At 35.4% G+C, this 21,941-nt stretch overlaps 1 protein-coding gene and 1 pseudogene across 17 annotated transcripts in view; one reads left to right on the top strand and one right to left on the bottom strand.

Moving 5' to 3' along the window:
• RABGAP1L (RAB GTPase activating protein 1 like) overlaps positions 1–21,941 on the bottom strand; it is a 675,876-nt gene that overhangs the window by 610,287 nt on the left and 43,648 nt on the right. For 2 of the 17 annotated variants that reach the window (XM_070590935.1, XM_070590943.1), the window contains exon 2: positions 2,683–2,816. The exons of 13 other annotated variants lie outside the window; for them this stretch is intronic. The gene's annotated coding sequence lies outside the window, so the exon portion shown is untranslated. Of the gene's footprint in view, positions 1–2,682; positions 2,817–17,392; positions 17,551–21,941 lie in introns of those variants that run through there. 2 more of the 17 variants (XM_070590938.1, XM_070590946.1) reach the window with 1 other exon arrangement.
• On the top strand, positions 5,394–5,912 carry LOC139078944 (actin-related protein 2/3 complex subunit 3 pseudogene; annotated as a pseudogene).

Raw genomic sequence — 21,941 nt, 5'->3', positions numbered from 1 at the left:
ACTTAGCCACTACACCACTGGGCTGGCCCAATATCCTTCCTTTTTCAAGCACATTCATCTGCCCTTTACAGGTTTTTCTCATTTTGTATATTATATGTTCTTGAAAATGCAGTATGTGTTGGTAGCCATGTCTTTACCCTTCTAGGCTGCCCCACTAATCCTTGATTGCCAAGATACCACACATTCCAGGTGTTCCCTCTGTGGCCAATCCTTCTCCAAGTCCTTTTCAGTTGCCACTCCTCCATTTGACATCTAAATGTTGGAAATTCCCCAAGTTCAAATCCTGAGACTTTTTCTGATTCCTTGCTACATACTCTAAGTAATATTTCTCATTGCCGTGGATTTAAATACCATCTATATGCTGACAGACTCTCAAATTTCTATCCCAACCCAAATGTCTCTTCTAAATTCCTGATTTGGAATCCGACTCTCTACTTGATATTTCCATGTGGAATTTTTATCCATATCTTAAATGTAACCCAAATGGAATTCTTAATGTCTCCTCCAAACTTGTTCCTCATTCAAATTTCCCATTTCAATAGATACCACCACCTTTTACCACGTTGCTCAAACAAGGAAACTGGGTATCATCCTTGATTCATCTCTACTTCTTCATTCCTCATATCAGCAAGTCATGTCAGGCCCACCTCCAAAATAAACCCCACATCTATCCCATTTTTCCCCATGTCCATTTCTACCAACCTAATCCAAGCAATCCTCTCATCTATTATAGAAGTCCCATTGTCTTCTCCCTAATCTTCTCTTCACAGAGCTGCCAAAGAAATCTTTTAGAAAATAAATTGGATTACATTAAAACTCTAGACTAAAATCTTCTCACTAAAATTCAAACAAAATTCAAACTCCTTGTCAGGACTTAGGAGGTCCAATGCATCTTTGCCTTTGTCCCTGTATCATTACAGGTCTTTAATCACCGCAAGTATTTTCTCACTTCAGGGTCTTAGTTCTTGCCCCCTACCTTCATATGGCTGATCCCCACAGGTATAAGCTTTCCATTCGTCCATTCAACAAATATGTAATGAGTCCCTACTATATGCTAGAAACTATAATGGGAACTGGAGACTAAATGATGAGTAAAACCAATGCAGTCTCAGTCTTCCTAGAGCTAACATTCTTATGGAAGAGACAAGTAATATAGAAGACAAATCAGGATCAGATACCAGAATAAGTACTACAAAAGGTGATGAAGAAGGCAGGAGGCAATATGGACCCAGCTGACATTTGCACTTAACGACTAAGCAATGAAAATAACTAGAGAGAAAGAACTCCAAGTAGCAGCAATAGCAAATACAAAAGCCCAGATGTAAGAAAAGGCTTACTGAGGAACAGAAAAGAGGCCATGATAGCTAGATCATAATAAGTACGGGAGAGAGTAGTAAGAGATGAGATATGGGAGGAAGGCAGAAAAGCCAGAGACCACCCTTGATGTTAAGGCTATCTAATTAAGCCCTCTGCCCAATCCCAACTCTGTTTTGTTTACCAGGAAATACCCATGCCTACTGTACCAGTACCTAGTAAATATTCAATAAACATGTTGAACAAACTGTTGTTAAAAGCACCAATCAGGCTAAAGTTCTCACAAATAGCAAATATGGAGCCAGGATTCAAACAATGTAGTTTGACTTCAGAGTACAAGCTCTGAACTACTACATTATACTGTTCCTGAAAGTCTCTTCAACTGTTCCTTGAGACCCAGGGTTGGTATGTGCCTCAACAGAACGTCACTATGCACACTCAACCTTCTCCATACCTCTCCTCCATCAATACTTATCTGTCTCTTCCCCCAAAGCATTCTTCTTAGATAAGTGATAGTTAATCTGATAGTTAACTCTGAATTGGCATGTTAATACTAACGGTTGCTCAATTGAAATAAGATGTCCATTTTCAGTAACGGTTTTCGTTAGGCCAAGAGAATGTCAGATATTCTGCCAGGTTAACAAAATAACTATTAGTTTACCATACGTAATTTTGCGACCTCTAGAGAACACAGCCTAGTGTTTCTCAGTCTACTCAGAATGAAGACAGCTCTCATTACGAGCATAAAACCCTGCCTTGAAGGGACGTAGGGATACCTTTAGAAGTTGTCTAATCCTACCTTATTGGGCTGAACATTGCTCTGAACCTCAATACAGAGATGAGATGCTTATCAAATTTGCACACAGACACAAAAAACTGAGAATGTAAAGTTAATATTTCAAAATATTTCAACAGGCAAGTACTAAGATTTAAATGGGAAAAGAAGAGTCTTTTCAACAAATGGTGGTGGGATAATGAGATATTCACATGCCAAAAAAATGAAGTTGTACCTCTACCTCACATCATACACAAAACTTAATTCAAAACAGATCACAGACCTAAATATAAGATGTAAAATTATAAAACTCTTAGAAGAAAACATAGGAGTAAATCTTCATGTCCTTGGGTTTATTAACAGTTTCTAATATGACATCAAAAGTACAAGTGGCAAAAAAGAAAAAAGGATAAACTGGACTATATTGAAATTTAAAGTGTTTGTGCTGAAAATGATACCATGAAAAAAGTAAAAATAAAATCCACAGGATGAGAAAAATACTTGCAAATCATATATCCAATAAGAGTCTTATATCCACATTACATGAGGAACTCTTATAATTCAATAATAAAAAGACAAATAATCCAACTTACAGTTTCAGCAAAAGAGCCTGGAAGTCACCACTCCTTTCCTTACAACAAAAAAAGGTTGGACCAACTAAAAACCAATAGTTTTCTTTGATGTATCAGAGAACTGAGGTCACAGGATAAACTGCCATCCCACAAATCTGGAGAGAAAGGCAAATCAGGGAGAGACAGCAACTGAGATCTGTTTATCTGAAGCAGAACCTGGTGGAGTCAGAAACTGATAGGAACGCAAATGATAATTTTTACAAATTCCTGGAGGCTAAGTGTGAAACAGTGTGAAAGTAAGAACTTCCTGGGGACTGCAGTGTTGGGGGGCCCCACACTTTCACTGGCTTTATTCCAACAACCCCACTAGGTTTTCACAGTGAAAATCCAAGAAACATCTTCTCTGGCTCTGGCAGAGGGAGAGAAAAAGTAATTATTGTGGAATACAGTAAGAATCTTCTCCATAACAAAGTCCTACTCTTCAGAGAAAAATTCTGCTAGAGCCTTATCTCAGCTAGGGGAAGGGAATTCCTTCCACTCTAGCCATCTTCAACCTTCCTCTTACCTAAGGTGGGAGATGGGAGTGACATAGTCAACAGGTATCAGAGATTCAAGGAAACAGATTGGTAATGCTGCCACCAGGGAAGAAAGTAAGGAGCTGGGGGGTGGGGGGGGTGGGGGGTGGCGGGAGCTATACCACTGGAGAAATGCTTGTGAAGATCAAAGCTCCAAGATAAAGACCCACTAAAAGAATGAAATTTATTCAGAAGAATTCCTTACACTAAAGGATTATTTACTTCAGTTGCTATTACCCAATACAACATGTCCAGTTTTCAACAAAAAAATTACAAGGCACGACAAAAGGCAAGAAAAAACACAGTCTGAAAAGACTAAGCAATCATCAGAAATAGACTGCTATAACCATGATATAGTTGCTGGAATTATCAGACAGGGAATTTAAATAGTTAAAATAATAATGAGTATTATGTTAAGAGCTCTAATGGAAAAAGTAGACAATATGCAAGAACATACAGGTACTGTAAGAAGAGTGATGGAAACTCTGAGAAAGAATCAAAAGAACAGAAATCAAAAATATGGTAATAGAAATGAAGAATGTCTTCAATAAGCTGATCAGTAGTCATGACATCAGTGAAGAAAGAATCAGTCAACTTGAAGATAGGTCAACAGAAAGTTACCAAATTGTTATGCAAAGACAAAAAAAAAGGGGGGGGTGGGGAACCAGAACAGGACATCTAGAAACTGTGGAATAATACCAAAAGGTGTAACATGCATACAAGTGGAATTCAAGAAGGAGAAGAACAAAGCAAAAGAAATAGTTGAATTAATAATAGCCAAGAACTTTAACACAATTAATGACAGATACCAAACCACAGATCCAGGAAGCTAAGAAAACACCAAAAGTGATGCAAACAGGGAACAAAAATGCACCTAGGCTTAGCATATTCACACTGCAGAGAATGAAAAAAACAGAATGAAATATCCAAGAACTGGGGGGTAATACCAAAAGGTGCAACATATATGTAACTTGAGTTCCAGAAGGAGAAGAAAGAGAGGACACAGCATGAGAAATATTTAAAGTAATAATATCGAAGGATTTTCCAAAATTAATAACAAATACCAAACCATGGTTCCAGGAAACTCAGAAAACACCAAAACTATATACGTGAGGGAAAAAAAATGTATTGAGGTATATCACATTCAAAGTGCACAAAACCAAAAACAAAGAGAAAATCTTAAAAGAAGACAGGGGAAAAATACCTCACCTACAGAGAAACAAAGATAAGAATTACAGTGGACTTTTTATCAGAAACCACACAAGCAGAAAAGAGCGTTTGAAACATAAACATTTAAAGTGTTGAAAGAAAAAACCACCAGTCTAGAATTCTATATCCAGCAATAAAACTGAAGGAGAAATAAATAAAGATTTTTTCGGACAAGCAAAACTGATGAAATTCACTGCCAGCAGACAGGCCCTGAACAAAATGTTAAAAGAAATTCTTCAGGCAGAAGGAAAATTATATGGGTCAAAAACTTGTGCCTACATAAATGAGAAGAAGAATATGGGAGAAGAGATGATCTAAAAGATAACTATCTGTTTAAAGCTATACTAGTAAAGCAATGTATTGGGTGATTATAGTATATAGATATGGTAAATGAATAACAGCAATGGCAAAAGGAGAAGACAGAGGAATTGGAAATGTCCTATTTTAAGGCACTACACATATATAGGTTATAAGCATGTTATTGCATTTGAAAGTGGACTTACATTAGTTAAAATATATATTGCAAACTCTAAAACAATCATTGAAAGAAATTTTAAGTATAATTGACACACTAGAAGAGCTAAACTGGAATCATATAAAATGCTCAATTAAAACCTGAGAAAATAAATAAAGGGAAAAAAAGGAAACAAAAAGTAAATGCAATGAATAGAAAAGAGAAACATGGTATACCTTAATCCAGCTATATCAATAATCACTTTAATATGAATGGTCTAAAAACTAAAAGACAGAGATTGTCACAGTAGACGAGGAAACAAGACCAAACTACATATTACATACAAGAAATGCACTTTAAATACAGAGGCTCAGACAGGTCAAAAGTAAAAGGATGGAGAAAGATACCACTAATCAAAAGAAAGCTGGAAGACCAGAAGCACCATACTCTAACCCAACCTTCCTCATCAGGGTTGAAACCCAGGCACCACCAAGATGCCAGCTTACCATGCTTCTCTCATAGAACCCGAGAACAAACTCACCAGAAACACGGCACTATTAATTATTTTAAGTCAGTTTGAAGGACTTGTCCCTAAGGAGAAAATACACAGATATTGTAGATGAAGCTATCTATTACTTCAAGGTCAATGTCTTCTTCAAAAACCATGAAATTAAGAATGAAACTGATAGGACCTTGATATATATAACTCTTTACATTTCTGAGTGTCTCAAGAAACTCCAAAAGTACAATTCCAAAAGCCAAGGTGAGAGAAAAACGTATACACTGGGAATTACATTCTTGGAGAGCCTGGTTTTCCACTTAATGCAATTTATGCCAAACCTGCAAACAAACAGAAAGATGAAGAGTTGAGAGTCTATTTACAGCAGCTAATGCAAGAGACTAAGATTTGTGGAAAAGTCTTTGACCCTCAGAATGATAAACCTAGTAAGTGGTGGACTTGCTTTGTAAAGAGGCAGTTCATGAACAAGAGTCTTCCAAGACCTGCACAGTAAATGGAGCCTGGGTAGACAATGTCTTCAAAGCTAGAGGCAGCATTTTACATCACATAAATATATATAGTCCTTTGCTTTTATTTGATAAAGTTTTACATGGAAGAGAGGAGAGCATGCCTTTACTTGAAAAGCTCTTTATCAAGAATTTAGGTAGAGGAGAAGAGAGTGTGTTGTGGAAGAGTGAGCTGAAATTTTTTGCATATTAAATTGGTGCTTAATAATAAACAATAAAGAAATTTCTAACATTCAAAAAAAAAAGAAAAGAGAAAGCTGGAATAGCTATATTGATTTTAGACAAAGCAGATTTCAGAACTAGGAAGTTTATCAGAGATGAAGAAGGGCATTATATAATGATAAATGGGTCAATTCTCCAAGACATAACAATTCTAAATAAGAATACATCTAACAGAGCATCAAATACATGAGGCAAAAAACGACAGAACTGAAAGGAGAAACAGACAAATCCACTATTATGGCTGGAGACTTCAAAGCCCATCTCTGAGCTTGATACATGAAGAAGGCAGAAAATTAGTAAGGACCTGAATAGCAGCATCAATCAACTTGATCTAATTGACATTTATAAAATACTCCCTCTAACAACAGAAGAATGCACTTTCTTCTCCAGCTCACAGGCAATATACACCAAGGGAAACCATATTCTGGGCCACATAACACACATTGACAAATTTTTAAAAATAAAATCATACAAGTATGTTTTCAAACCATAATGGAATTAAACTAGAAATCGGTAACAGAAAGGCAACTGAAAAATTCCCAAATATCTGGAAATTAAACAACACGCTTCTAAATAACCATGAGTCAAAGAAGATGACTCAAGAGAAACTTAAAAATACTTTGAACTAAACAAAAATGAAAACACAACATCAAAAGTTGTGGGATGCAGTGAAAGCAGTACTTAGAAAATTTGTTGCACTGAATGCATATACTAGAAAAGAAGAAAATATTGAAATTATAACCTAAGCTTCCTTAGGAATCTTAGGAAATTAGAAAAAGAAGAGCAAATAAAAGGAAATCATAAAAAATATAACAGAAATCAATGAAATTGAAACAGGAAAACAATACAGAAAAATCAAAACCAAAAGATTGTTCTTTGAAAAGACCAATAAAATTGATAAACCTCTAGCCATGCTAAACAAGAATAAGAGGAGACAGAAATTATCAATATCAAAAATGAAAGAAGGGTCATCACTATCAATCCCCTGGACATTAAAAGGATAACAGAGGAATACTGCAAACAATTCTATGCCCATAAATTTGGTGACTTAAATGAAATAGACAAGTTCCTTAAAAGACATAAAGTATCAATTTCACCCCAGGAAAAATAGATAACCTGAATAGCCCTATATTTTTAAAGAAATTTAGCCAACAATAATTAATAACCTTTCCAAAAACAAAAAGCCAGACACAGATGTCTTCACTGGTGAATTCTATCATTTAAGGAAGAAATAATATCTATTCTCCACAATGTCTTCCAAAAAACAGGAGAGGAAACACTTCCTAACTCATTCTATGAGACAAGGACTAGCCTAATACCAAAACCCAATTACAAGAAAACTATAGACAAAATGTTATAAAATCATATCCACCAATGTATGAAAATAATTATACCCCACATACACAAGACTAGCTCAACATTCAAAAACTAATCAATGTAATCAAACATATCAATAGGCTAAAGAAAAATTATGATCATGTCAATTGATGCAGAAAATGCATTTAACAAAATTCAACACCTTTTCATGATAAAAACTCTCAGTAAACTAGCAATTGATGGAACTCCTCAACTTGATAAAGAGTATCTACAAAAAAACCTACAGCTAACATACTTAGTTGTGAGACTGGACACTTTCCCCTTAAGACTGGGAACAACACAAGATGCCCTCTCTCACCACTCTGATTCAACATCATAAGAAATAAACAGTATAGAGACTGAAAAGGAAGAAATAAAACTGCCTTTATTCACACACTGCTTAATTATCTACATAGAAAATCCCAAAAAAATCTATTAAAAAAACCTCCTAGAAGGAATAAGTGAGTATAGGATGGTCACAGGATACAACATCAATATACAAAAGTCAATTTCTTTCCTACTACAAACAGTGAACTGGAATTTGTTCCAGTTGAAATTTTGAAATTGTTAAAATTTTTAAAAAGCAATTATCATTTACAATAGCACAAAAAAATTAAATACTTAGGTATAAATCTAACAGGATATATAGAGGATCTGTAAGTAGAAATCTACAAAACATTGATGAAAGAAATTAAAGATCTAAATAAATGGAGAGATACTCAATGTTCACGGACTGGAAAACTCAATAGTGTTAAGATGTCAATTCTTATCAATTTGAGTACTACTTAGATGCAAAAAATAACCTGCTGGGACTAAATGACCAACTGACAGAGCACTCAACTACAAGCTGAACTATCTGCACAAGGGCAGGGACCATGTCTATTTTCATTTTATTCAACAACACATTCCCAGAACAGTGCTTACACACAATGTGGGCTCAATAAATATCTATTTAATAAACAAGTCAGTTATTTTGGATATAGCAGGACAGACTCCTGCATCAGATAGGAAGTTGGACCAAATGCATTCTAAAGTCACTTCCTCTTAAGATTCTCACTTTATGTGATGTGTAGAATTCCATTTCAACAAGTCAATTCAAAACATAACTTACTAAGTCTACTATTATGCAGCAGTATGATAAGTAAAATGTGACTTTCTCTGAGTATGGCAATCTGCTATTATTTCAGATCAAAAGAAATATGAGTTGGAAAATTTGCAAGGGTCTTTTAAATAATACGGAGCTCGCTGTTCTGTGACCTAAAGACTAATACACCCATTTCAGCTCACTACGGAAAACAGAACAGTACATGAAAGCAAAAGTGCTTTTAAAAGCATTTAAAAGGCTCCTCTATTAAAGTCTGAAAATTAGAATGTAAAATCTGACAAAGGATTTTTATGTCTATTCAGGTACCAAAAAAACACAAAAAACAATACTGGGAATGATAGTCTAGCCATAAACATTTTTATTTTTAGGGCATTTTAAAACTAAATGAGAATAAGTGACAGAAATCTTATCAGTGCTACAGAAAATTCGATGTATGTTCCTTTTTTTGTTTTTTAAGATTTTTATTTTTTCTTTTTCTTCCCAAAGCCCCCTGGTACACAGTTGTGTATTTTTAGTTGTGGGTCCTTCTAGTTGTGGCATGTGGGATGCCGCCTCAGCATGGCTTGATGAGTGGTGCCAAGTCCGAGCCCAGAATTCGAACCAGCAAAACCCTGGGCCACGGAAGCAGAGTGCGCAAACTTAACCACTCGGCCACGAGGCCGGCCCCTGATGTATGTCTCTTATATTCATCCCCTTCTCCCCTGCTCTGAATGCAAGGTAGCTCAATAAATACTTTTGATTGAACTAAATCACTTAAACACACACTTAACCCCCCCACCTACAGCAATTCTACCAAGTGAAATAGCTTTTAATTCGTCCTTTAACGCCACATCATTTTTATCAAATGAGCAATACGATATCTAAATTAACACCTCACTTGGATGCCTCAAACTACAACTTTCACATATACTAGAAACAGCATAACAACATTCAGCAACGTCTAACTGGAAGCTATCTTCTTCCCAAAATAACTAGACACATTCAAAAGCATAAAATCGTGGTGCACATGGTCCAACTTCTTTCTGTGCCAAAAGTGGTTAGCCTGCTTCTTGCTTTTAGATTATGTGTTTGCACCTATTCATTTTCAAGAGGCTCTTGAACTAAAATAGAAAACTGAAAATATGAGTGTGAGTCAAAATTAGCTAGGCTGGGAGGACTAGTAGGCATGAGAATTAGAATGACTATAGTAGACTCATTCCAACAGTGGAAACAGGAAATATTCTTAATTTACAATAAGAAAATGGACATGAATAATTTAGAATAACATTTACCAATCATAATTCTTCTGTGCTTTGAAGAACTAAGCCAGTCCTGGAAAAAACAACCATGACCTCTGTTTACTAAACAACCCATCTACTATTCTAGTTCTCAGGCAAGAGCCACATTAGTATGTATGTATGTATGCAAGTATGTCCCTTACCTTCAAAAGGGCACAAAAGGACCTTATTAATTCACATTACTTTAGTGGACACCTATTTTTATTTGTTCAGAAATAATCTCCAAACCTTTTAACCTGAGAATAAGCCTTCCCTCTACTCAAATCACATGGCTCTTTTAGAAACCTCAACCCCATGGCCAAACAGATCCAAAGGTGGACATTGAATCTAAACTAGACCAATAAACCCAACTCCTAAGATTTCTTGACTGGTTACCAGAGAGTTTATCATGACAGTGTCTCTCTTACAGCAGAAACTTGTAAGATGTGAACTGGGAACTGTTGGTGGCCATGTTTCTCCCATATAAAGAAGGCCAGTATGCAGTGAGAGAGAAAAGTAAATCCTAAACACAGGCAAGCAAGAGAGTCTTAATTGAGTCCTATCACTTTGAGTCATTCCTGAGGCCTAACTCTGTCTGTTCCCATCTCAGTCTTAGTAAATCCACAGTTCTATGAAATAGCTCTTCCAATAAATTCTTTTTGCATAAGCTAATTTAAATTGAGTTTCCGTTACATCAAGCCTAATAGGTCCTAATATAATTATATGCTGACAAAAAGACATACAAGATACAGTTTAATAGGTTGTAGACGGCCCTATGGTTTCATATAGTAGATATGAGAACAGAAATCTAGATGAAGGACTAAAAGAGAAGCTGAAAAGTTGACAATAATTTCCTAGATAAACAATATAGTGGGTGTGATGAAAGAAAGGGGGAAAAAAGTAGAGAAAATACTTACTTGAAATAATTACAGGAAAAGAGGGAAAATACAAGTGTTACTAACAAAGGATGGTTTAAAAGGCAATAGAAGAATGTTTTATAAGCAAAATAGTAAGCTACCATAGGACAAAGAAGAATTTTTTTTTGAGGATGATTAGCCCTGAGCTAACATCTGCCACCAATCCTCCTCTTTTTGCTGAGGAAGATTGGCTGTGAGCTAACATCCATGCCCATCTTTCCTCCATCTTATATGTGGGATGCCTGCCACAGTATGGCTTGATAAGCAGTGCACCTGGGACCTAAACTGGTGAATCCCAGGCCACCTAAGCAGAACATGTGAGCTTAACCACCACGCCACCAGGCTGGCCCCAAGAGGAATTTTAAATGGTAGACACTTTATGATTGTTGCTACATAATATTCCTATGTCATAAAAATAGAATTCAATACAGGAAAACAATTTTATTTAAAAATTTATATTAGGATGGTGAAATTTATAGGTGACTGTGGTAGATCAGAGTATTACAAATTTTTTCATCTCTCCTATCACAGAACTGTACATTTACGCCCCTTGCCATGTGACTCTGTAATACCTCCCACTAGAATAAGTGAAGCAAAATATTTCCCTGCCCAGATAATTTTGAGCTCAGCCATGTAATTTGCTTTGGTCAATGGAATATCAATAAACAAAACTTGAGGAGAGACTTTAAGTGTGCTAGAGTTATCTGGCTTGGTCTCTTAAGCTTCCGCCATCTATCATGAGAAGAACATGTCCCAGGAAGCCAATGGACCCAAAATACAACATGTAAAAAAGACCTGAATGCAATCCACAGCCATAAGCAGAGTCTCCCTGGGAGACCCACAGAACCATGAGTTAAAAAATTAAATGTTTGCTCTAAGTCATAAAATACTTCAGCATTGTTACATATCATTAGCACAACAATAGCTAATTCAGTGACCTACTATTTTTTAAATTTCTTCAGGATTATTATACTATCTTTAGATTAAATAAAAATCAGAAAAAGGTAACACTAACAAATCAATCTTTGGAGGAGATATTGATACGGTTCTTCAACTATTATCTTAAAAATCCAGTGGTTTCTATAATTATTATTTAGATTTCACTGAATTAAAATGTACCTCAACAGGCTATCCTTGTAATACTAATATTCAACTCTAGGAATACTCAGTTGTGTAAAACATTGACTCATGTATTCTATTGTAGTTTAGAAACGCCTATTCAGTAATATCTCCTAGGCAATAACATAAATGAAAACTATTTTGAAACTAAATATACTGAAAATTTTTAATGAGGACTGACTTTAACTCTATATTTTTCTCTTGGTTTTTTTGCTGTAATTATATATGCAATCTATTCAAGAGTAATGTTGATAAAATTATATATATTATATAGTCACTTGTGCCTGGAAAACCAAGAATTGTCAGCTATACAATTCAGAGTTCTATAAACTTGGCTTAAGACTGATAATCAGCTTTGTGCCCAGCAGGTACGGGTATATGGTAAAGAGTAAAAAAATCCATCAGATGACAGAATATACTAAAGAGTCCACATAACTGTGGCCCGACCTTCCTCTGCTGGTAAAAGAAAACCAAAGTCTTGTAATCTTTGGGTCACTATCTAATAGTTGGTACGTTATGTGATGCTACACAAAGCACATAAGATAGTCAAAAATCTTGAGTTCTTTCTGGCCCAACATCTCCATGAGACAAGGTATCTCACTTCTATGAACACATTGGTGGTTTCTTTATCAGAAAAATAAGGAATTAGACCAGCTGATCTCCAAGATCTCTAATCTCTAAAAATTCTACGCATCATTTATTTTATGAATTATATCTGTATATGAAGTGAAAATAGAACTACGATTAAAAAGCTGAGGCACAAAGAAATAATTTCTCTAAACAGTTACAGAGCCACAAGTAGAATCTAGAAATCCTCAGTTGAGAAATCTATTTACTAGCATATTACCTTTCCAAGGTATGGTAATTATTACACTAATACAAACATTTTGATTCCAGTCAATTGTCTCTTCTGCCCTCACACAATACACTCTATGAAAGTACACCTAAAATACAACATGAAGCAGAATTAAGAGGGAAAAGGAGTGAATTAATGTTTACTGCGTATCTCCTACTGACTGGCACTAAGTTAACAGAGGAAATGGTAATTACCAATTTGTTACGTCCAGCATAGAGAGGGAGTAAGGTAGTAGGCAGCAGATAGTAAGGTAGTAACCAGAACTTCATGAACCTGGCAACCAGACATGGTTCCTGAAGCTAAGGGAAAGTACTGAGATTACCCTCTTCAATTACTTGATCGACACGAGATCAGCAGTCAGGGGAGCCTCAATCATCGCCCAAGAAGGTACAGCAACAATACAACTAAAGAAAAGAATCAAATTATTTCTTAATTATTTATTTTTATTTTCCTATTAAGGCCTCCAAGCAAACATCCGACTTCTGTCTTTGAAGCGCAGAGCCTTCCGGGTTTATTAGAACATGAGTATTTCCAAGATATGCCTGACTTAACACCTTTTAGCTCATCAGAAGAAATTTAAATATACAGCAGTCAAAGCTTCTTGGCATACAGTGTACATGTATGTTTGTATGCATTTATATCTGCCCAGTTCTACAAAATTAGTGATCCATATAAAAAATTTAGAATTCATGAAAATCCCTCAAATTTTTAATTCAAGAAAAAGGCATTTTTCCTTGATTTGGTAGAATTTACACAAAGAAGAGACTTTGTTTAAGACTACTCCCTAATCTTTCCAGTAAAATGATTCGGCAGGATGCTTATGAGGAAAGCTAAGAAATGTGAAAAAAAGTTTTGAAATCCTAAAAAAGGACTTCCAAATTTGTTTCACAAAAATAAACAAAAGCAAAAATAAAAGCATCAAGAATAATCTGAAGAAGCTAATATTTAGGAAATATTATGCCATACACCTAAAATTCCAGAAGTAGTTTCTGAAATTATATAATGTCATGTGTCTACAAAAGCAAAGGAGAAGGTCTTGCTGAGTTAAAACTATAAACTAGAAAGTGAGTCACTGTTCAATGGTAAAATAATTCAAAGTAAAAATTGTTCTAGTACTAAGTTTTTCTACTTTACAAGTTTTTACTCTCACAAAGGAAACAAAATCCAAACATATTTTATATGATTAGAAGAGCAAATTATTCAATGGCCTCATAACCATTTCTACTGAATATCCCACCTAAAGGGTGTTTTTAAATGCTTTCTGATGTTTTAAACAGGAAAAGTGTGATAAAAACACAAACTATCTGGAACCCAATATTTGACAGTTTCTCATGTTCCTAAATCTGCATGTTGATGTCCATCTTGCTATTTGTCATATCTTTGAATCTCAGGCCACAAGCCACAACAGACTTGCTGTCTTACTGAGGGCAGAGATTGGACTATTAGAGCCACAAGGTTTCTAATGCTACTCACATAGAATTCAGTTAAATTTTTTTTAATAAGCATTCACTGTTGTCACTGATGTTGCACACTTATTATTTGATAGGCATAGTTATAAGGTAGTCTTCTCCAACTGGATATCTAAGAGACATTTCAAACTCAACACATTCAAATATCATACCTCCAGTCTTTCCCTAACCTACCTACCTTAACCCCACAGCTCCTTCCTGTATACTTTCCCATCTCGGTTGAGGGCAATTCCATCAGTTACTCTGGTCAAAAATATTAGTCATGCTACTCCTCTCTTTCTCTCCTTTCTCAGACTCACTCTCTCCTTCTCTCTCACCTTACACCTCCAATGTCAGCAAATTTCTGTGGCTCTACCTTGAAATTCTATCCAGAGGGGCTGGCCCCGTGGCTGAGCAGTCAAGTTTGCACACTCCACTTTGGCAGCCCGAGTTTTCACCAGTTCAGATCCTGAGCACAGACATGGCGCTGCTCATCAAGCCACGCTGAGGTGGCATCCCACACAGCACAACCAGAAGGACCTACAACTAGAATATACAACTATGTACTGGGGGGCTTTGGGGAGAAGAAAAAAAAGAAGATCGGCAACAGATGTTAGCTCAGGTGCCAATCTTTAAAAAAAAAATTATATCCAGAAATCATCCATTTCTTACCACCTCCACTGCCACTACCCAGTCCCAGCCACCATCATCTCTTACCTAGATTATTCTAAAAGCCTCCTAACTAGTCTCCTTGCTTCTTTACTTGCTCCCCTACGGTCTATTTGCAAATGCAGTCAGAATGATTCTTTTAATTTAGCTCTTGTCAGTCGTCTGATCAAACCCTCCAACAGCTTCCCTATTTCACTCACAACAAAAGCCAAATGACCTTCAAAGCCATTAAACGCCTATACTACAAACTTACCCCTCCTTACTACTTCCCTCACCCCATCTTACCTTACCTCTGTGACTTATTTCCTACAATCCTCCCCCTTGCTGACTAAACTCCATCTAAAATGATCTCCTTACTTTCTCTCAAACAACCCTGGAACACTTGCTCTGGCTGTTCCAAAACAAAACACTCTTCTCCCGGGTAGCTGCTTGGCTAATAACACTTTTAGTCCCCTTTTCATATCTTTACTGAAATTTCAGCCTCTTGAGAAACCTACCCCAATTACCTTATTTAATACTGCTTCCTCACCAACAACTTCCAATCCCTCTTTATCCTGCTCTACTTAATCTTTTTTCCAAGAACACTTATTTTCTAACACACAATCTAATTTACTTTTTTATTATATTTACTCTTTATTTTCTGTCTCTCCTAATAGGATGCAGCATCCTCAAAGGCAAGGATCTTTGTTTTCTTCATTGACGTAACCTAAGCACCTAGAAGAATGCCTGGTATATAGCAGACAGGTAAATACTTGCTGAATAAATGAACAAATGAATGAATATCCAAGATGAGTAAACTCAAAGTTCCTAAAATTCAAATAGCCATCTAGTACCCCACAGCCTGATGAGGACTTTGCCTCTCAAGGAATATGATAAGAGCACTGACGATTTCTTTCACTGGATAACTAACCAGCACACACTCTTGACATTATAAAGAACTTCCAAGGGTTTATGATATAATGAGGTAACTTTTAAAAGAATACAGAGTAAAATAAAATGTTAGAGACCTCTTCACCAAATTTCCCATTTAGGGAAAACAAGAACACTGACTAGACAGTCAATCATATTAAGAAATTATTGTTGATATTTTTGAGAATGTGAGGATGGTGGTATCTTTATGAGGGAGTCCTTGTCTTTTAGCAATACATAGTGAAATAGTTACAAATTAAATGATACGATGTCTGAGATTTGCTTCATATAATCTGGGGTGGGCACAGAAAAAACTAGATTGGCAGACAATTGCTGAAGCTGGTAGAAGGTCATAGAAATATTTATATCATTTGCCCTGTTTTTGTACGTTTGAAATTTCTCAAAATAAAAATAAAAAAGCAAAGTAACAATAGCACGGAAAGTAAGTTCAAAAAAAAAAAGGCCTCTATTTCTTTTAGCATCTAGCACATTATGTGACACCTAAATAAAATAAATAAATGATGAAAGAAAAAGAAAAGTTTCTATAAACTACCATAATGATAAGAACAGATTAAAACAAAAACTAATGACCAAAGTGAGCAGCTCCTTCGGAGTCAAAGAAAAATACCATGCAAAGTGATAGTAGCCATAGTGATCTCAGATTTGGATGACTGGACTAGGAAAAAAGACTTTGTGTCCTTTTTCAAGATAAAATGCTCTGTACTTTATTCTATAAAGGTCATTTACATAAATATAAAATATAATCAAGGGGGACAAGAGAATATGAGTGAAATTTTAGGTACCAAATAACCTTGCAGCTTAAATATTAGAAATACAAGGATCAATGTGACTAAAGAACAAATATAGCAGGAAACAAACACTCTCTCAATCCTGGAAAGATCAACTAAACAAAAAAAATGTTAAAGGCACAGAAAATTTAAATCTTAGCAGTCCTAAGGTAGAATAAACTAGATATAACAAAATTTGTATTCTTCAAAACGTAACTTGCACTACCTCTGGAAGCAGTTTCAACAATCTCTGCAGATGATTAAATCTAGTCTAGAAAAATATTAACCAGCAGGGTTACAGTCAAAAACAATTTTGGGGAGTCACCATCTAGCTCATGTACAGATAAATACTTATTGTTTTGTTTTGTTGTTTTAATAAACATTCAAGTAACTGGAGATAAAAATCCAATGGACTAAGTCAAGTACAAAAACGTATAAGATTTTCCAATTAGGAATAGAGACTGTTATTTATGCCAGCTTACTCTACTAATCTGCCAAAGAGTAAATATGATGTGTGTGTTTCACATTCTAGGAATACCAGATTGTTAGCTACCACCGTACACGAGAGCTTATATAAAAATATCTCAAGTATCTATTCTTAGTTTATTTGATTTTCTCGTCTCTTACTTGCCACAATCTCAAATTCTTAACAAAAATAATGAATATACAACTATTTTAATTAACTTTTAATTTCTCTTTAGAGAAAGAAATGCCCAGATTTAAAACTATAATTCTCACTTTTGTTTCCTATGAATAACCACCACTAGTGCAAATCTAAGAAGGCACTTTTTCATAACCAATAATTCTAAGAATAGCTATTACTTCCTTATGGATTTTTCAATTTTCCTTCAGCCAGCTTCACTGTTATCTTCCTGAAGCAACGCCTCCAAACCACTTTATGAAAGGAAGGAGACTGGACCTTCAACACGGGTTTTAGAGTTATAGAAACCAAAAATAAACTTTGCCCTATGAGTTAAGATCTGTAAAAGACAAAAAAGAGAGAGAGAGAGAGAAAGATTAAATTGGCTCCCACAATAATGGAGGAATACACTATTAAGGAACTAATGAACACAATTACTGATCTTTAAAAAGAAAACGCTCTGGAATTGAGGAACAATATATGAATAAAATTCCTTCCACTAAGATATGTGACTCAAGACTCTACTGGTCAAGTAGGTAAAGTAACTCGAAATTCCGGTCTGATATGTCTGACAAAAATGTGTTTATATTGAAAGCATTAAATTTTTTTCTTTGCTTACTAATATAAATTTTAAAATGTTACTTTTATGCCATTAATTCCCAGTACAGTGCATTGCACCCTATTGCTGATCAGAAAATCTCATTTTGGGGCCAGCCACCGGCGTAGTGGTTAAGTCTGGCATGCTCCACTTCGGCGGCTCAGGTTTGCAGGTTCGGATCCCGGGCACGGATCTACGCACTTGCCAAGCCATGCTTTGGCAGTAACCCATATACAAAATAGAGGAAGACTGGCACAGATGTTAGCTCAGGGCTAATCTTCCTCAAGCAAAAAAAAGGAAGATTGGCAACAGATGTTAGCTCAGAGTGATTCTTGCTCACCAAAAGAAAAAGAAATCTCATTTCCTTTTTGATTACTACAAATATCTTCATTTTGGAAAGACTTATTTTCATATAACCTAAACAATCATCTTAATAAATCAAAATATTATACCAGATTTCAAAGAGTTAAAAATTCACCTATTTTAAATTTGTTCTCATTAAGTCAAGTCCCTGAATCTAGGGATGATTTATTACATGTCGCTCCTACACTAAAAGCCAAAAGTATTATGACAATCTGCAAAGTCATTCTGGGACCAGTTTAATACAGTAAATAATCCATAATGAACCAATCATGTGTTTATTATTTCATAGAACTCTTAAAAGGCCTTTCTCTGTGTGTTAGAAACAAGATCTAAATCATATGTACCACGGATTTAGACATTTTAATCATTAAAGCACAAACATCTAAATGTCAAGAAAAGCAGCAATTATTTATCAAGAACTATTCATTTTATAGCCTCCAAATACACTCAACACTTCAGAATAGTGGTTCTGAAAGCTAGGCAAAAGAACCCCAAACATCATGGACAGGGAGAAGGGAAAGAGGACAAGACATAATAAGCATCTGTGTTTTGAAAAAAGGTTCGTAGCTGACTGTGATATACATATCCAACCATTTTAAATATGCCCATCCTGGAGGACGTAAGCTATGGAATCTCCTTATCTAATTTAATTTATACAGTATTCATTCAACCAATAATTATTAGGTATATCCTCTGTGACAGGGATCATGGCAAACACTGAAAATATATTCGTATAAAATAGACGTTCTCTGCTCTTCAGGAAACGGTGCCAATCACACGTCCAGAACTCCAAGAATATCTATATAACATAAACTATAAGAGATTTTTTAAAAGACAGAGATCAGGGGGCTGGCCCCGTGGCCGAGTGGTTAAGTTTGCGCGCTCCACTGCAGGCGGTCCAGTGTTTCGTTAGTTCGAATCCTGGGCGCGGACATGGCACTGCTCATCAGACCACGCTGAGGCAGCGTCCCACATGCCACAACTAGAAGGACCCACAACGAAGAATACACAACTATGTACCGGGGGGCTTTGGGGAGAAAAAGGAAAAAAATAAAATCTTTAAAAAAAAATAAAAAAAAAATAAAAAAAAAAGACAGAGATCAGCAGTACTGTGTTATGCATAAGAGATAGGTAGTCAAGCAGCATGGCAATGAGAGAGGTTATTTGTGCGCATCAGAAGGGTTCAGAGGGGTTATTTGTGAATGAGCAAAACAAGGGAACAAATTAAGAAGGGAATAAATTATATGGTGTTTCAAAGTACATTAAGTGGAGGATTGAGGAATTCTTTCACCAAGAAGGATCTACACACATCTCCCACTGACTACCATAGGTGAGGAGGGGCAGAGTTTGAGTTTGAGACTAAACCTACTGACAAGAGTTCATGCTCTTTGAGATATTGACAATAGAGGCCATTAAATGCTAACCATTAAGCCCCCAAACACCAGAGTGAGACACACTCACACCTGGGTTTAATCCTGCCTGTACCATTTACAAGCTTTATGACCTTAGGTAAGTAAATCTCTCTAAACTTCAACTTCATCAAGTTCAACATAGGAGAAATAATAATATCCACCTTAGAGTTATTGGGAAAGATTAAATGATATAATGCATGTAAAAGCACTTGGCACACTGCCTGGCACATTAAAAAAAGGTGAATACATATCAGTGATTATCACTTATTATTCTTTTCTATGATACTGTGAATCCTGGATCATCAGTGCAGGGGCTTTAGCAGTATCACCTACCTTTATTAAATTTAAAGATTTAGTTTGATTCACATCCATCTCTTATAACACATCTCAAATTCTATCTTATGCTATGACCAATATTAGGCTAATACAGACCTTACAATACAAAAATGAGCAGGAAGAAAACTTCACATCCAAAAAGTTACCACAGTTCAAATTATGGACTGAACAAAGAAAGCAAACTTCTCTGAAATAGATTTACTATAAGATATAGGAAAACCTGTTATTAAAATTTCTAATTGACGTTCTCAGGGCAATTCAAGAAAGAATTACATATAGGAAATTAGAGCAGGAAGTTATGAAGGGTGAAAAACCTAAGATTAGGAGAAACTGCACAGAGACAAAATAACATGATCACCAAAGGAAAAACTACAGCAGACCTGGCAAGCAGATGAGATATTTCAGTAGATCAAATTAATAAAGAAAGAAGATGAAAACTCAAAAATTTGTCCCAGAAAGGATAAAAGGATTAAGAAATATAAATGCTGAGGTAAGAGAAATATGGAAACCAGGTCCAAAAGAGGCAAAATAAATTTTTTTAAAAATGCCAGAAGAAGAAAACAGAAAACTTAAGTGAGAACAGTAATACTGAAGCCTATAATAATAATAATAATTCTTACATTATACCAGGCACTATTCTTAGCACTTGACATATAAACTCTTTCTACCTTCAAATAAGCCTATTATTATCTCCACTTTACAGATAAGTAAATTGAGGACAAAAAAAGTTAAGAACTCTGCCCAAAGACACCAGTATCATTGAGCAGGAATTGGAAGCCAAGTAACCTGGCTCCTCAGTTTGCAATTTTAACACTGTACTATGTTCCTCAAAAAACATTAAAAGAAAATTTTTCTAAGTTGAAGGAAAACCTGAGTCTGGACATCTAAATATTTTGAATATACAAGGAAAAATTAATTGAAGAACATGCTAACATCTAAATATAGCCTATTAAAATACTTTTTTAAAATCCTATAGAAAAACAAGGAGCAAAAAAGAATTATCTACAAAAAGAAAAGAGAGGAGGAGTGTGGTAAGGGCCGGGTTCAGGGGGAGTTCATCTCAGACTTAACCCTTTCCTCTGGAAAACTAAAAGCCAAATTATAATGAAGCAATCCTTAAACATTCACCAGGAGAAACAGAAAGATCAAAACCAAAGAATCTCATACCTATCTATGCACATACAAAATCAAGCACTTTTCAACAGGACAAGAACTCAGAAAATAGATCGCTCATATAATATACTCTTCCTGAAAATAATTACCCAACTATATATCCCAGGTTAAGAAGAGAAGAATCAAAATTTAAAAACAAACAGTTAAGGACAGGGAAGTTAGTCGATAAAGAACAAACAGTGAACAATAAAATCAATTATACCATAGTAAGTCTAAATAACTGTTGTTGATATAATTATAAAATCTAAAGCATATGTAAAAACTTCCTGAAACACTTGATTTTATACACTAACAATTAACTTGGGTCAAAATAATAGAACATCAACAGAACTCCTAATAAGAAAGAAAAAATAGATATACATTTACATATGTTAAATTTCCCACTTTCAGAGTTAACAGATACAGTTGACCCTTATTAATCACAGATTCTGTATCTGTGAACTCACCAACTAAAATTTATAGTCCCAAAATCAATATTTGCAGCATTTTTGCAGTCATCTTAAGACATGCACAGCACAGCCTAAAATTTGAGTCACCCATGTTCCCAGCCAAGGTTGAACAAGGCAATGCTCTTGTTTCAGCTCTCACACTGTAAACAAGTGCCCTTTCCACGGTCTATTTAGTGCCACATTTTTTGTACTTTTGTGCTTTTTGTTGGTGATTTCGTTATTTAAAAGGCCTCCAAGCACAGTGCTGAAGTGCTGTCTAGTGTTCTTAAGAACAAGAACACTGTGATGTACTGTATGAAGAAAATGTGTGTTAGATAAGCTTCTTTCAGCCATAAGTATATATATTAAATAATATAAATACAGTCAACTGACCTTTGACAAAGGAGCAAAAGCAATACAA

Source organism: Equus przewalskii, chromosome 23 (genome assembly GCF_037783145.1).
Source record: "Equus przewalskii isolate Varuska chromosome 23, EquPr2, whole genome shotgun sequence".
In the NCBI taxonomy this organism is placed as follows: Eukaryota; Metazoa; Chordata; class Mammalia; order Perissodactyla; family Equidae; genus Equus; species Equus przewalskii.
The sequence above is the reverse complement of the archived record's forward strand: the minus strand, read 5'-3'. Positions and strand labels throughout refer to the sequence as shown.